Here is a 14,516-nt window from a genome sequence, read left to right as displayed (position 1 = left end):
ATCTATCTATCTATCTATCTATCTATCTATCTATCTATCTATCTATCATTACTCTTGGTTGCCATCTAGTGAAACTTTGTTGTCATTACACAATCCTACATTTTCTGGTGAACAGCAGAATCTGGCAGCTTTAGTCACAAAATACATGTAAAAATACAATGAAGTCATCATTTTTAGTGATGTACAAAGTTTTATTAATGAAGAAGATGAAGGTGCGGTTACATCATGGTGCTGAACTTAGATTTATTTGTCTGATGACTGGTCCAATCGGTCGATTGGTCAACAGGTCAAAGTTTTGGCAATAATGCCAAAATATTGGGGTGAGGTTAGTATTGATCAGAAAACATGTCAAGCCTAAACTGGGTAAAATCATCAGTGGGTAAATGCCCCAAGGCCACAGAATGTTTTGTTTAACCACTTAAAGTCGATCTTCAGCTTGTTTATGAAACATTAAAAATGAATAATTGATTTGTGGATTTATAAAATGACTTTTCCATGTGAAAATAAGGCAATGTGTGTTAAAGATGGTTCTTGATTGCCCTGTTTGCTTTTTTTATATATGTATTTTCTCATTTAGTGCAGAGCTGACATAGCGACATGAATGATCAATGCACTGCAGGCTAAATACCATCACATGTGGGCAACAAGTTTCTGAGAGTGTTGTGTTATACCAATACAAATTCCATGTGCTGCATCAAATTTAGCCTATATATTTTTTACATGTGCAGCATTTGCTTTTATACATAAATTGTGCGCATGTTTGCCCAGAAAACATGTGCTGTGAGAATTAACGAGCTCAGGCAGCATTTGCATGCCTCTCGGAAACTTTAAACACTGCAGCTTAAAACCAGTCATGCATGCACGTCATGTTTTATTTCATGTTTTATGCACCACTTTGTCTGCCTCTATAGAATTAAAAATAAAAGTACTGGAGCTGACTTTTTGCTGTTGTTTGGTTTTTAGCCTGCTCAACACAGTTCTAAAATCAACCGTTGGACATGCCATGCAAAGGGGTACCCTGGTTTAGTGTTGTGAACATATCTGTTTTATTCAGGGGAGTTTTTTGCACGCTGATAGCAAGCCTTTTTCTTACTCTGTAAGAATCTAACTGATAGCTAAGGTTTTGGCATCATATCACCTCAAGTCATTCAAAGATATAGAGGTTTTCAAGACATTACGCTAAACAAGTGATAAGATTTTCACAACTTTGCATCACAAACTCCCGCTGTGTTTTAAAGTAGATTTGAACACACAAAGGCCCGGAATGCTCGAACTATTTGTAAAAAAAAAAAATGATAATCCACTTTTCTTCACTTATCCAAAATCTTGTCATGTAAAAAGCAAAGGTAAGGACAGCTTGTGAAATCTTTCTTTATAAACATAATCGGTGAGAAAACGTAAACTTCTAGTTTTTTTTTTTTTTTTTTTTTTTTTTTTTTGCACGGTCATGTTTTTATGATCTTTTGTTTGAATCCATTTAGCCTAAAATGCTCTGTAATCGTGGACGATGAGTTAGTTGGCGAGAAGATCTAGTGACGGGTCTCGTGTTGGCACTGGTCTGTCACCACCAGCCTCGACGGAGCAGACCTCCCTGACCTACTTCAGTCCCGGCCAGCCCTTTTCTCCACAGGAAAGCTCTCCGGTGAAGGACAGAGGTGAAGGAGCGTACAGGTCAGAGTCAGTATCTGATTCCCCTTCAGCTAATAAAGGTCTGACCCTGGCACAGAGTGATGGTCCAACTCCACCTTCGGTTCCTCTTACGCCTGCTAATGAACCTGTGAAGAAAGAAGGCCCGAAGAAGTCCTCCTTGGCCTGAGAGATACTGAAACCGCTGAAGGAGCGCTCCAGCTCCTCGTGGTCAACAGATGGGATGGAGAGAGATGTGTCACTCTCTACGGCGGCGGCATCTGGCTGACACCTCTGCCTCCTGTGGCGTCTTCTGCTCTGGGAGCCACTCTGCGTGCAGCTGCCCCCCCGACCAGTAAATGATCGGTCGTGCACTCGTGCAGGTGGAGGAGGAAGGCGAAATACGGTGGGCGACCGGTCACCGCCACCACCGACTGGTGAAGGGGTGTTGGCCACGCTGCTGCCCCAGGCAGGTTGGCTGAGGGGGTGCTGCAGCTGGTGCTGCCAAGATGTTGAGGGGCGGCTGTTACTGCCAGATGGAGTACCCACCGATCTCTCCACAGACTGACCAAGTAAAGGATCTTTCTTTTCCAGAGACTCCTGAGAACACAGGGCATCTGCTGAGGATGCCTTCACCTTATTTTCCTCCTTCACTTCCTCTTCTCTTTCCTTCTCCTCCTTTACCTCCTCTGGGCTGTGGTAAGGCGGGGCTGGATACGGTTCTTTGGAGTTAAAAAAGGCATCTGTTTCTGAATGAGTGATGCCCATACGCTGGATGTACATGTTGACCAAGAAATCAAGTTTCCTGTCCATGCAAACCACCTGCAGGAAGTAAGAAAAACATGCAACAGAGAATTAAAATGTAGAAGACCTAATTAACATACAAATCTAATTGTAAAATAAAAATGTAACGTGTAAAATGTAAATTAAAAACAGAGTGTGATGATCTGAAAATCTCATAAACCCATATTTTTGCCACAAGGAAAAAAACGTAAATACAAAGTACATCTAATAAGGACATTTTTTTAAATGTACATTTTAAATGAGGTATTTTAGAGGGTTTTTTTTGGCAGCAAAACACTTTTAAAACAATCTGTAAACATCCATCCATCATCTTTGACCAGCTTCTTCCTTGTTGGGTCACTGGTGCCCATATCCAGCCATCACTATGCGAGAGGCGGGGAACACCCAGGACGGGTCTCCAGTCCATCACAGGGACACATGGAGACAAACGAGACAAACAACCATTCACTCTCTCACTCACACCTAGAGACAATTTAGCATTACCAGTCAGCCTAACATGCATGTTTTGGTCTGTGGAAGGAAACAGACCTGGAGAAAACCCACGCATGCACGGAGAGAACATGCAAACTCCACCCAGAAAGGTCCCAGGACGGTATTTGAACCGGCAAAGGCAAGAGCTCTACCGACCGTGCCACCGTGCCTCCATCTGTTAACATGTGAGAACTAAATAAACCAGTTGCTGGAGTTTTTTGGAGGGAAATATTGTCTCATTCTTGTCTGATGTAGGATTCTAGATGTTCAGCAGTCTTGGGTCTTCTTTGCTGGTATTTTTGTCTGGCTGGAAAGATACTGTGTTCCAAAGCCTGAATATACATTTCTACATTGATGGTGCCTTTTCAAAAGTGTAAGCTGCCTATGCCAAAGACACTAATGAACTAGACTGAGAGACCATTTAAAGGCTTTTGCATGTGTTTTGAGTTAATTAGCTGATTAGACTGTGGCACCAGGTCTCTTCAATATTGAAAATGTTCACAATATTCTAATTTTCTGAGATACTGAAGTTGAGGTTTTCATTAATTGTCAGTTATAAACATCAACATTAAAAGAAATAAACATTTGGAATATATCCGTCTGTGTGTAATAAATGAATATAATATACAAGTTTCACTTTTTGAACGTATTACTGAAATAAATCAACTTTTTTACAATATTCTAATTTCATGACCAGCACCTGTATATAGTGTATGTATGGTCAGCGGACCAGTTGCTCCTCACAGTTCCAGAAACTCGTCTTAAGCGCAGAGGGGACAGGGCCTTCTCTGTAGCAGGACCAAGACTTTGGAACGAGTTACCTCTGCTTGTCAGACATGCCCCCTCCCTCTCGGTTTTCAAAACCCGTTTAAAAACCCACTACAATTCGGTAGCTTTTAACACCAGATGATCTGTGTTTTGAACCTGTATGCTCCAAACTGGTTAGTCGTCATTATCTGCATCGTTTTTATGTTTATAATTATGATTTACTTCATTTTGTATTTTGCTTTGTGTGTTACCTGTTGTTCTGTCTGTACAGCACTTTGGTTGGCCTTGTCGCCGTTTTAAGTGCTCTATAAATAAAATGGTATGGTATTACCATTACCATGGTATCACTGTACCATTATATGCCAAATATAATGATACAGATTTTATGCTTGAACGTGTGATATGTTTACGTTCTATTGTGAAAGAATATGGGTTTATGAGATTTGGAACTGCATTCTGGATTTATTTATTTATTTTAGATGTTACAGAATGTCCCAACTTTTTGGAAATTGTAGCTGTAGTTAAACTCTTACAAAGTCTGTTTTTGTCATTGTTGATAACTTGGATGAAACATTCCTACCTGTTTTTCCACTTTCACTAGGCGTCCCATCATGCTCTGGTCATCTGTAGTATCCCCATCAACTTTAGGACCTTTACCAACTATCTGGTCAACTCTGGTTTTAATAAAACAAAGTAAGTCTTAGTCATTAAATAAATCACGTGCTCCTCCAGAAACACTTTAGATGTTTCTCATAAGAACTGTATAATGCAGAAATGTAGATGAGTCTCACATGAAAAACTGAGAAATTAAAACATTTAAGATGATGATTTTTCAAAGTCCACATAAATGTGTTTGAAGTGACAACCTTATGAAAAGCTCTGTTTATTTTATTTTTTTTATTTTGGCAAACCGTGTGAATGCATGCATTATGAGACTCGGCAGAAACAAAGCTTGAATTGAAATGTATTTCATCTGGTGCCAAAATGCAATGCCTGGCATGCCTTTATTGTGGTGCTTCATGCTTCATTTCCATCACATCCTATTGGGGAATCTCTCCCTCTGTCTGTACTATGAGAACAAGCAACTAGCACTTTAAACCCCTGTTGAGTGAGGTCATATGATGAGGCTCATTAAACTGCAAGAAATATGTTTAGTTTACTTGATCGATTGGGTTTTAACATTGTCTTGAGGACAGCTGATGTATTTTTCCATTTGAACTAAGCAAGCATCCTAATTAAGCCATTAAACAGTTGTTTCAAACATGTTCTCTTAATTCTACTGTTCCTTTTTAATGTTTAATTTAACCTATCAGTATTCTGTTAGCTTAATGAGACAGATCAAGCACCCTAAGCTCAAAAGGGGTCCATCAGTCAAAATGATGAAACTGCTTCAATATTTCAGATATGATGTCAGGAGAATAATGCTGATAATATGGTCATTCTAAAGGTGCAGTCCATTAATCTAACCTAGGACCTTCAGTGGACTTCTTATGGCGAGGTGTTGTTGGGGGAGGGGGCCCAACAATCATATCTACCCTGGCAAGGCACACAGAGACGATATGAGTGCAATGCATAATGAAGCAACATGGGAATCACATCAGCTATGGAGAACAACTTTCAATATATTCCGTACAACACAGCACATATGGCGAGTCTGACTTGCTTCATGGATGAAAAGTGTATGTATTTCCTTGCTGGAATATATTTCTGGTGCATGTTAGACCTTCAGGGCATCAGGATTTGAGGATCCAGACATAACTGATATAAAAAAGCACATTGATGTTGAATACATTTGTGAAGGAGTGAACTGTACTGGGATTTTAGATCAAGCTGTTGATATAATACAGAGCTGAATACATCACATGTAGCTGGACAAATGAAACAGGCAAATCAACATGTGTGTATCCACTACATTAGAGAACAACAACTGAGTCACTTTTAAGCACTATTTTACTAATATTAATATTTTTACATGAAGAAGATTTAATTGTGAGCATCACTTACCTGGCCTGCAGGTTTTTAATACGTGACAGCATGTCCAGGTGACCTGCAGAGTACTGTTCAATCACGTCCATGACATCGTACGGCCGGAGGCTCTCTTTAAACCTCCTTTTTGACACCAAGAACTTCATTACACTGCAGAAGATAGCTCATGTTTATTTATGTCACACGTTAAAGTCAATCAGAAAAGCACAAACGTGGCAATGCTTTGTTGAGGAGTCTATGAAAGTGTGACAGTGAGCTGGCGTGCAGATAACCCAGACTAAAACTTTTCCTTCAGTAACGTGTTAAACATCTACTTTAGCCTGTTGTAACAATTCAACCCATTAGATGGAGTACTTTATTGTGAAAGACCATTATGGAACTGCAAAAGCCAAAATCCAACCATCCATTTTCTTCACACACTTAATCACAGAATAGCCACAGGTCATTGTACATAGGTGCCTAAAATCCTTCTCAGTTCTGTAGCAGGCATCTTAAATGCATTTCAAGAGTACAAGAGCTGTATTTTGACACTTGCACAGGAGCTTTCCTCAGACAAAAAAAAAAAAACATGTCCAGGTCCAAAACTATATCATAATTTTAAGGAAATTTTGGTCAAGGTTTATGGATGTTTTTAACTACTATGGCTGAGAATGTTAACTGCCCATGAACCATGGGTTTGAGTTAGCGAAGCTCTTTTCTCTCTCAGAGAGAGCTGAATGAGGAGCTGATTTGTTACTGTATGTGCAGCTGGCAGTCCAAGGACAACAGTCTGTCTGTGAGCTGTGTGAGCTGATAAGTATATAAAAACAAGCCTCGCACACTGCCTGTGGAAGATTCTCATGTCTGGGCTATATGCGTGTTTACTTCTGTACATCTGTGTAACCTGTTGTGAAAATCTGCCCTTGCAAATAAGACTGGTTAAAAAATCTTCTAATGTCATCGAGTGTGGCTTCTTTGAGTAAGTAAGATAAATAGAAGATGTTTTTATCCAACATTTGGTCCTTCGAGCCGGATACAAACCAGCGACCTAAGGATCTCAAATCCTCAAATCAAACATGTCCAGGTCAATAGAGTCCTTAGATAGAGAACTTTACTAATTGGCTTTTATGTATGTGAATGTTTCTGTAAAGTGCCCTGAGACAACTTTGTTGTGATTTGGCGCTATATAAATAAACTGAATTGAATTGAAAAACTACATCATAATGAATAATAATAATTTTTAAAAACTGGTGCAAATCTGCCTATCTTCATTTTAAAAATGTATTTCAGTCATCAACCTGAGGACACCCATCAATATGGTTACAAAACAGGCTGAAATGGGTACGTGAGCAGAGGCAGACAACAAAATAATATTCACAGCTTTGAGAACAGTTTTGCAAGCGAGGCACATAAAAATGTATTATAATATTTAAAAAGTCGCTGCACAAAATGCAACAGCATGACTGCATGATCACTTGGTTGAAAACACTAAAAATTTAGTACAGCTGCAACAGAATAAATACATTTTGTATATTCCATAATACTGAGTCAATTTTGAGTCATCAACTAGTCTCCCAAGTGGTATTCAATGGTTGCAGCCCAGTGAGATGCTACCAGCCAGAATATTTTGTATTCACTGATAATCCCCTGATAAAACTATCTGTACACTTACTGCTAAACACCAGGGAGGTTGGTGGAAAGTGAAAGAGTTTGAGTATATTCATTATATCCAGTACTAAACTGATATAGATTTAAGTAGTCCAGATAAATTGTACTGCACAACCATTCACCACAGTTTAAAAGAAAATCACAAAGGCCAACTGTAAGGGCCGACTCTGTCAACTCTAAAGTATATTATTAATAATAATAATAATAATAATAATCCTTACCAAACAGCTCTAATTGTAACTTTCAATCCTGGAGGTAATTCTTGGGTAAAAAACTCACAGTGGCAGCTCTTATCATCACCCATTTCTTCTCCTGGCAGGCTTGCCTCTAGAGAGAAAAGACAAAAGGCTTAGAAACGTTTTACTCGTTTCTGACCGACGGGCTTGAACAGCAGAAGCAAAGCAGGGCTGTCATTTTTTTATCCACACAGCTATCATATCCAGTTAGCCTGTTTGTGAGCGCAATGAGTGACAAAAAAAAAATTAAAATAAACTTTTGTGTAGAGCAGAATTGAAGGCTGGTGCAGATGCAATAAAACTTTACTGAAGCTTTTTGTTTTTAGTTCTCTCTTCCCTCTACCAATAAATAAATACATATTTTACGTAAAACATTTAGATTAGCCAAAAGGCTTGTGCGTGGATGCTTTAAAGGTGTCCAAACCTTACAAAAACAAGTTCAAATGTGGTAGGGAAAGTGAGGTCTTTTCATGCAAAATAAAGCAGGGTTTTGGCTATAATAATATATTAATATAATAATATAATATACATCTGGGTCAGTTTTTGGTTGTCTTGGCACCACTTGACTTGAACCCGCTATTAGCTTAGCCCACGTTTGCTTTAAAAAAAAAAAAAAAAAAGCTGTACAATCTTTTTATTCTGTATGTGGTTTTAAGAAACTTATTAAATAAAATTGTTCAAGTAGTTCCATGCTTGTCCTCAGCTAGACTCATGCTTTACAGCCGTCAGTCACAACAAGGAGAGGAAAAAAAGACAATTAAATTAAATTAATGAAGGGTTCATGTCAATAGATCTAGCATGCGGATTCATCAAACCAGGTGAAGCCAACGTTTGTCCTCTTTAGTAAAATAATTTCCTTCACAGAAGCCAACCAAAAATATTTCCCATTGTCTTACTTATTAAACCTTCAATTGCTGCAAAAAACAGAGAGGGGAGAGACATGAAAAAGATTTGTTATGAATTCTTGTTGGATGACAATGGCAGACAAATCAGTTCTAAACATGGACGCGTGCTCAGATTCTAGATCTGTCTTCTGAATTTTATGCTAACTGCACAAGTTGGAATAACACGGTAAAGCACACATCTACGTATTTACGGTTTAGCTGAAACGGAAGATGTGTCGTGATGGCTTGGCTAACCTGGAGAACGCTTCAGTCCAAAGTCGTCGTCCTGCATTTCAATCAGCACTTTAACATGGCGTGAGGTGGAAGAAGAGAAACAGCTAATGAGAACTGGTTCAAACTGTTTAATGAAAAGCCAAAGCAATGATGGACAGAATTTTAGTTGTTGACAGGGACACAGTGGCCTGGGTGGTATGTGAATGTAAATGCAGTAAATAATGACTGAATTTCTCAACATCCAAACAGACTGTTTGTCGTTAAAATGTTCCATTCATCTTTATTTTTGGACACAAACAAGAGAAACAACTTTGGAACGTCATCATTCATGATAATTGCTTAATTTACTTTAAAACTGTATGAATTAAGAGCTAACCTCCTTCTAAAACGCTGAAATAGTGAGATTTTGGCCTGACATGGAATCATGTGCAACTCTGTTTCATGTCTTTTAACTACAGCAGTTTTGTTTTCAAAACCAGTTGTTAAAAAAAAAAAAAAGAAAGAAAGAAATGACTTTTTTTCAACACTGGGACTTTATTTTAAAAATTGCAGAAGCAGAAGCAGCGACATATGCAGGTTTTGCATTAAAGCTTATTGATGTGTAGATCAAATAATCACATTACATTAAACATTACACTGAGGGAAACAAAGCTACAGTTTTATTTCCATTCATTTTGTTAATTACTTTTATTTTCTGATAAATTCTAAGGGATATTTAAGCACATCTTGGTTTTACATGGATTCTTGAACAAGTTGGAAAACATATCTTATTTACGCTTTTCTGGACTGAACTAGATTATAATTGAACTCAACCTAATTGCACAACATTGTGTAAATGTTCCAACATGATGTTTGCTGCAAACAGGCACTCACTGGCTACTTTATTATGGATAGCTGTTCAATTGCTTGTTAGCACAAATAGCTAATTAGATAATCACATGGCAGCAACTCTGCATTTATGCATCTGGATGTGGTGAAGACAACATGCTGAGTTCAAACCAAGCATCAGAACAAGGAGGGAAGGGGATTTAGTGACGATAAACGTGGTATAGTTGTTGGTCTGAGTATTTAAGCGACTGCTGGTTTAATGGGATTTCAAGTACAAACAACAATAAAGAGAATGGTATGAAAAAGAGAAAATATCCAGTTAGTGGGTGGATGAAAATGCCTTGTTGACATCAGAGGAGAATGGGTAGACTGGTTAGAGATGACAGAAAGGCATTTACTGCTTAAATAACCACTCGTTCCAACCAAGGGCTGCTGTTAATGCACAACAACCACAAAGCAGAAGGTCTCCAGCAGCAGAAGGTCTCCAGCTGCAGAAGGTCTCCAGCAGCAGAAGGCCACACTGAGTACCACTGCTGTCAGCTAAGAACAGGAAACTGAGGCTACAGTTCACACTGGCTCACCAAGCTTGGACATTAAGAGACTGGAAAACCATTATCTGGTCTGATGAGTCTTGATGCACCGGACTCTAAGGGCCTCCAGATCTCAGTCCAATTCAGAACCTTTCAGTTGTGATGGAACAAGAGAGTCACATCTTAAACTGTAGCTGACACATCTGCAGCAACTGTGTGAAGCAGCTAACATGTCAATATGGACCAACTTCTTGAAGGATTGTTTCTAACACCTTGTTGAATCTGACACAAGGAATCCAGACAGTTAAAGGAAAACAGGTACAGCCCAGTACCAGTAAGGCGTACTTATTAATGTAACTGGGGAGTGTGTATCTAAACCAAGATGACATTTCTGTAAGTTAGACGGTGCTCTTGATCTAAATAAAGCAAAAGTCTGTATATGGCGTCTTTACTTTACTGCAGAAACACAAAGCAGATCATGTCTAACCTGTACTTTCATAGTAACGTGCCAACGACACACCAGAACCACAGGATAGACAGTTTGATTACATCACTGAAACCTTCCATATGTGAGAATAGAGGTGAAGAATAAAAAAAGCCTACATATTTAGAAAATCTCAACAAAATTAGCCAAAAGAATGTACAATCTGACCTCTAATGCAGTTTATTTGTTAGATTGTATTTTGTGTGGATTTTTAAAGTTTTTACCATCTGAGTTTTGGCGTGAGGTGCTGCCGCGGACTTTGAGGGCATGCTTCTGCCCTCGGTTCTTCTCGTTGAAGCTCCCGCTCTTGGCGACCTTGCTGGGACTTGCCTCGGCCCCATCCTCTGCCCCAGGAGAGAGAACCTTCCCCTTAACCACAGGAGCTCTGGAAGGACTGGGAAACACCTTGTCCTTCATGCTGGCCTTCCGACTACACAGAACGAGCGACAAGAAGAAGAGTTTCGTGGTTGTGACTTCATAATTTTTGTGCATTTTTCCATTTTATATGACTGACTAACTGAAACTAAATGTGTGTAACTTTCAACATTTGCAGAGCTCATCTCTGATGTGTCTTTTTCTTACCTCAGAAGGAATTTTAAAAGGTCAAAGTCCTACAGCGGAAGGAGCCATGTCCAAATATGAGCATGGTAGAGCATTCAGTGGGTCAGGCAAGCAGCAGGAAGCTACAAGCAGGCATGCATGGGAAGCAAAGTGGCACTGTGCATCTCAAAAGGAAGAGTTGTGGTCTCACTCTATGCAAAAAAAAAATGAAACAAGTAAACAAAAATCATGCTAAAAAATCACCCTCACATCGTTTGCTCTGACAGATACTCGGGATTAAGTACTCAGCGTTATGCTCCTTTCCTGCTGAACAGAAGTGTACAAAGGCTGACTGGGCAAAAACAGGCTGCAAGCAAATTAATTGCATAAAAACATTACTAAACAGAAATCATAAAACAAATGTGACAGGGACCTAAACAAAGATCTTCCCGGAGAAAAAAAACGATTTAAAACGATCTCAACAGAAGATTGTCGTCTCCTCTCTCCTGTGGAATGTCTGCGTCACTGTGTGCTTATGTGCACAGTGTTGTTTTCAATTTCAGGCTATCTTTCCTCGGCCAAGGAATGAGAGTCTGTTAGGAATTTTTTTTTGCCTCCAAATCCTATACATGTTGTCACTTTTATTAGTTTTTTGTCTGTCTAAACAGATCTCCCTTGTAAATGAGTCTTTGAGGCTCGATGTGATTTATCTGTATAAATAAAGGTAGAATGAATGAAACTTGTTCATTTTGCTGACAGAATTTAATCCATATTGTTATTTGTTTGTGCCCATGCCTGTGTGTGTGGATGTGCACGTGTTTGTGTGTCTGCTAGCAGAAATCTTAAAATGAATCACTGAATATACATTTATAACTGATTAATCAGTTTGATTCAAGATGGCTACCAAAGCTAGGTTACCTTAGCAAACACAAAAATGGTTCAAACTTATTCAGTTTTACAGATAATGACCTATAATTTGGTGTGGTAGTAGCTGAGAGTAGTGCCCAACATATATTCTGTGCACTGATAAATTGTGCATTTTGTGTCTGTCTGTTAGCAAATTATCTTGTGAACCACTGGATTGATTTTAAGGTAACTGTTGGTAAATAATCTGCAATAAATTAACTTTTAGAGCCAGCCCAATTTAAGATGGCCACCAGAGCCACTAGACCTTAAAAAGACAACAGTTTTTTGTTTTTATTTTTACATTTTAAATTTTAATTCAGTCAGTTTCACTAAAATTGTGCTAAAAATAACTGGTGTGGTAGTTGCTGAAAGTCATTAAAAACATATTCTACAAGTGACATGCATTGCAAAAGAGCTTTGCTTAAAACTTTAGCATTTGCTGTTGGAGTCAACCCAGAATGTCTGTTAGTAAAATATTTTCTAAACAACTGAATGGATTTAAATGAAACTTTCAGAATGTAATCATTAGATGTTCAGCTACAACTGTTTAGCTTTTGGAGCCAAACCAGTTCAAGATGGCTGCCACAGCTCATCAACATTAAACAAAAATGGTTTGAACTCATTCAGTTGTACACATATTGAGCTAAAATTTGATGTGGTAGTAGCTGAGAGTCATTAAGAACGCACACTCTGTGTGACGTTTCACAAGATAGCAAGAGAGTGCACGTAGGTTAATTTCAATGTGCTCAACTCTGACATGCAGGAGACCTTTAATTAAAATATTTTGTTAGATCTTGTTGCTTGCTTAAAAATATAATATTTAATGGGATTTGCCTGGATAACTAAAGGTTAATAATAATAATAATAAATAAAAATATATAACTTTTGTATGACTCTGTTTGTATCTGCGCTTAAAACAGGAAGGAAACAGGAAGGAAAGGAGAGAAACACAAACTTGCAGTGCAGTCGTTAGTATCTGTGCAGCAAAACTATACCTAATAGTTCTCGGGCAGCACCCACAAAGTCTGTCTTTGTGTGCATTTTCACTACTGGAGTGGTGGGCAGTAAAGGAGACACAAAAAGATAAATCACAAAAACACAAGTGTGTGCCATTTCAATGATGCCAGTAACACTTTATAGATCAACTGCTTTTCCGTCCAGTCATAGCTGGATGTCTTTCATAATAAAGCTCTTAGCATGTTTGCCCAAATTGTTGTTTAGTATTTTTCCAAACAAATTTGCATAATTACAGTTATACAAACTAGTGATAAAGTGTTAAAGCATTGTCAACCGTTAAACATGTTTTCTTCATCAAAAACAGTGGTAAAAAACCAAGCACGGTTCCAAACAAACTTTCTTGATGCGAACAGCTTGTTGGTGAATATTCAGGGTGACCAGGCGTCCCGCTGCGCAGCATGTTTAGCCCTTGTTGCACATTTTGAAAAGATGTCCCACATTTTGGCGACAACAGGACTTGTTTTAGCTTCAGCAGATGAGAAAAGACACAACAAAGCCCTTTTTAATGTCAGCAAAATGGCTCATTTTAAAGTCATGAAGGCCGTTCAAAAAATTTATTTAAAATAAAAACAAAATTTGAACAATATTTTTCCTGCAACTGATGATTATTGTCATTAAATTAGAAATTTGAAAACAAAATGTGTGACCAGCTGCCATATGCATTTATTTATCTACAGAAACAGCTGAAACGGCTAAAACCTTCTAGGAAAATGTCCTTTTGGACAGATGAGACCAAATTGGACGTTTTTAACAACAAAACATGAGCTCTGTGTTTATGTACCCAAAAAGGAAACATACAAAGAAAGCAACGTGGTACCAACAGTGAAACATGGAGGTTCTGTTCTGTTCTGGGGCTCATTTGCTGCTTCTAAGGTGTCTCCAATCTGTGCAAAGTACTCTGAAATCTCAAGACTATCAAGGCAATCTGCAGCTGAATTTTCTGTCCAGTGCCAGAAACCCAAAACCAATGGCTAAAATGACCCATATGGCTAAAAAAAAAAAAACACCCAAGAAACATTGGGATGTTCTGAAATGTTCTGATCTAAATAAGGTGGAAGGAGCTGGAACATGCAGTCTGGAGAAGGAACCCTTCAAACCTGAGACAGCTGGAGCAGTTTGCTCTCAAGGAGTGGACCAGAATACCTGTGGGCTGGTGCCGAACTCTCACGGAGCACAACAGAAACCAAAGTGCAACAAAATATAAGGATAGACCTTTTGAAGCTGGATTTAAAAGTTGAAACAAGTAGCTTTGAACTGCAACTTCCAATGTGCAGATTTCATAACAAATAATAGAAACTCCAACATAGAAAGAGAGAAAATACAACTACAAAGAGAAAACAACCAAAAGACAAACTGGGAGCAGAAGCATTTACCTGCTTATTCTATCAGGTGTGTTTTATTAAAAAGTCAGTCATTCTGTTGATTTTTTTGGACAACTTTCATCATTAGTAACATGTCCCACAATGACACCCCCACCCACACACACACACACACACACACACACACACACACACAAACACAATTGGCTGCTAAGGATCTGGTCACCCAGTGAATA

Source organism: Nematolebias whitei, chromosome 11, assembly GCF_014905685.2.
Source record: "Nematolebias whitei isolate Nwh7 chromosome 11, NemWhi1, whole genome shotgun sequence".
Lineage (NCBI taxonomy): Eukaryota > Metazoa > Chordata > Actinopteri > Cyprinodontiformes > Rivulidae > Nematolebias > Nematolebias whitei.
Note: the sequence above shows the minus strand (reverse complement) of the source record.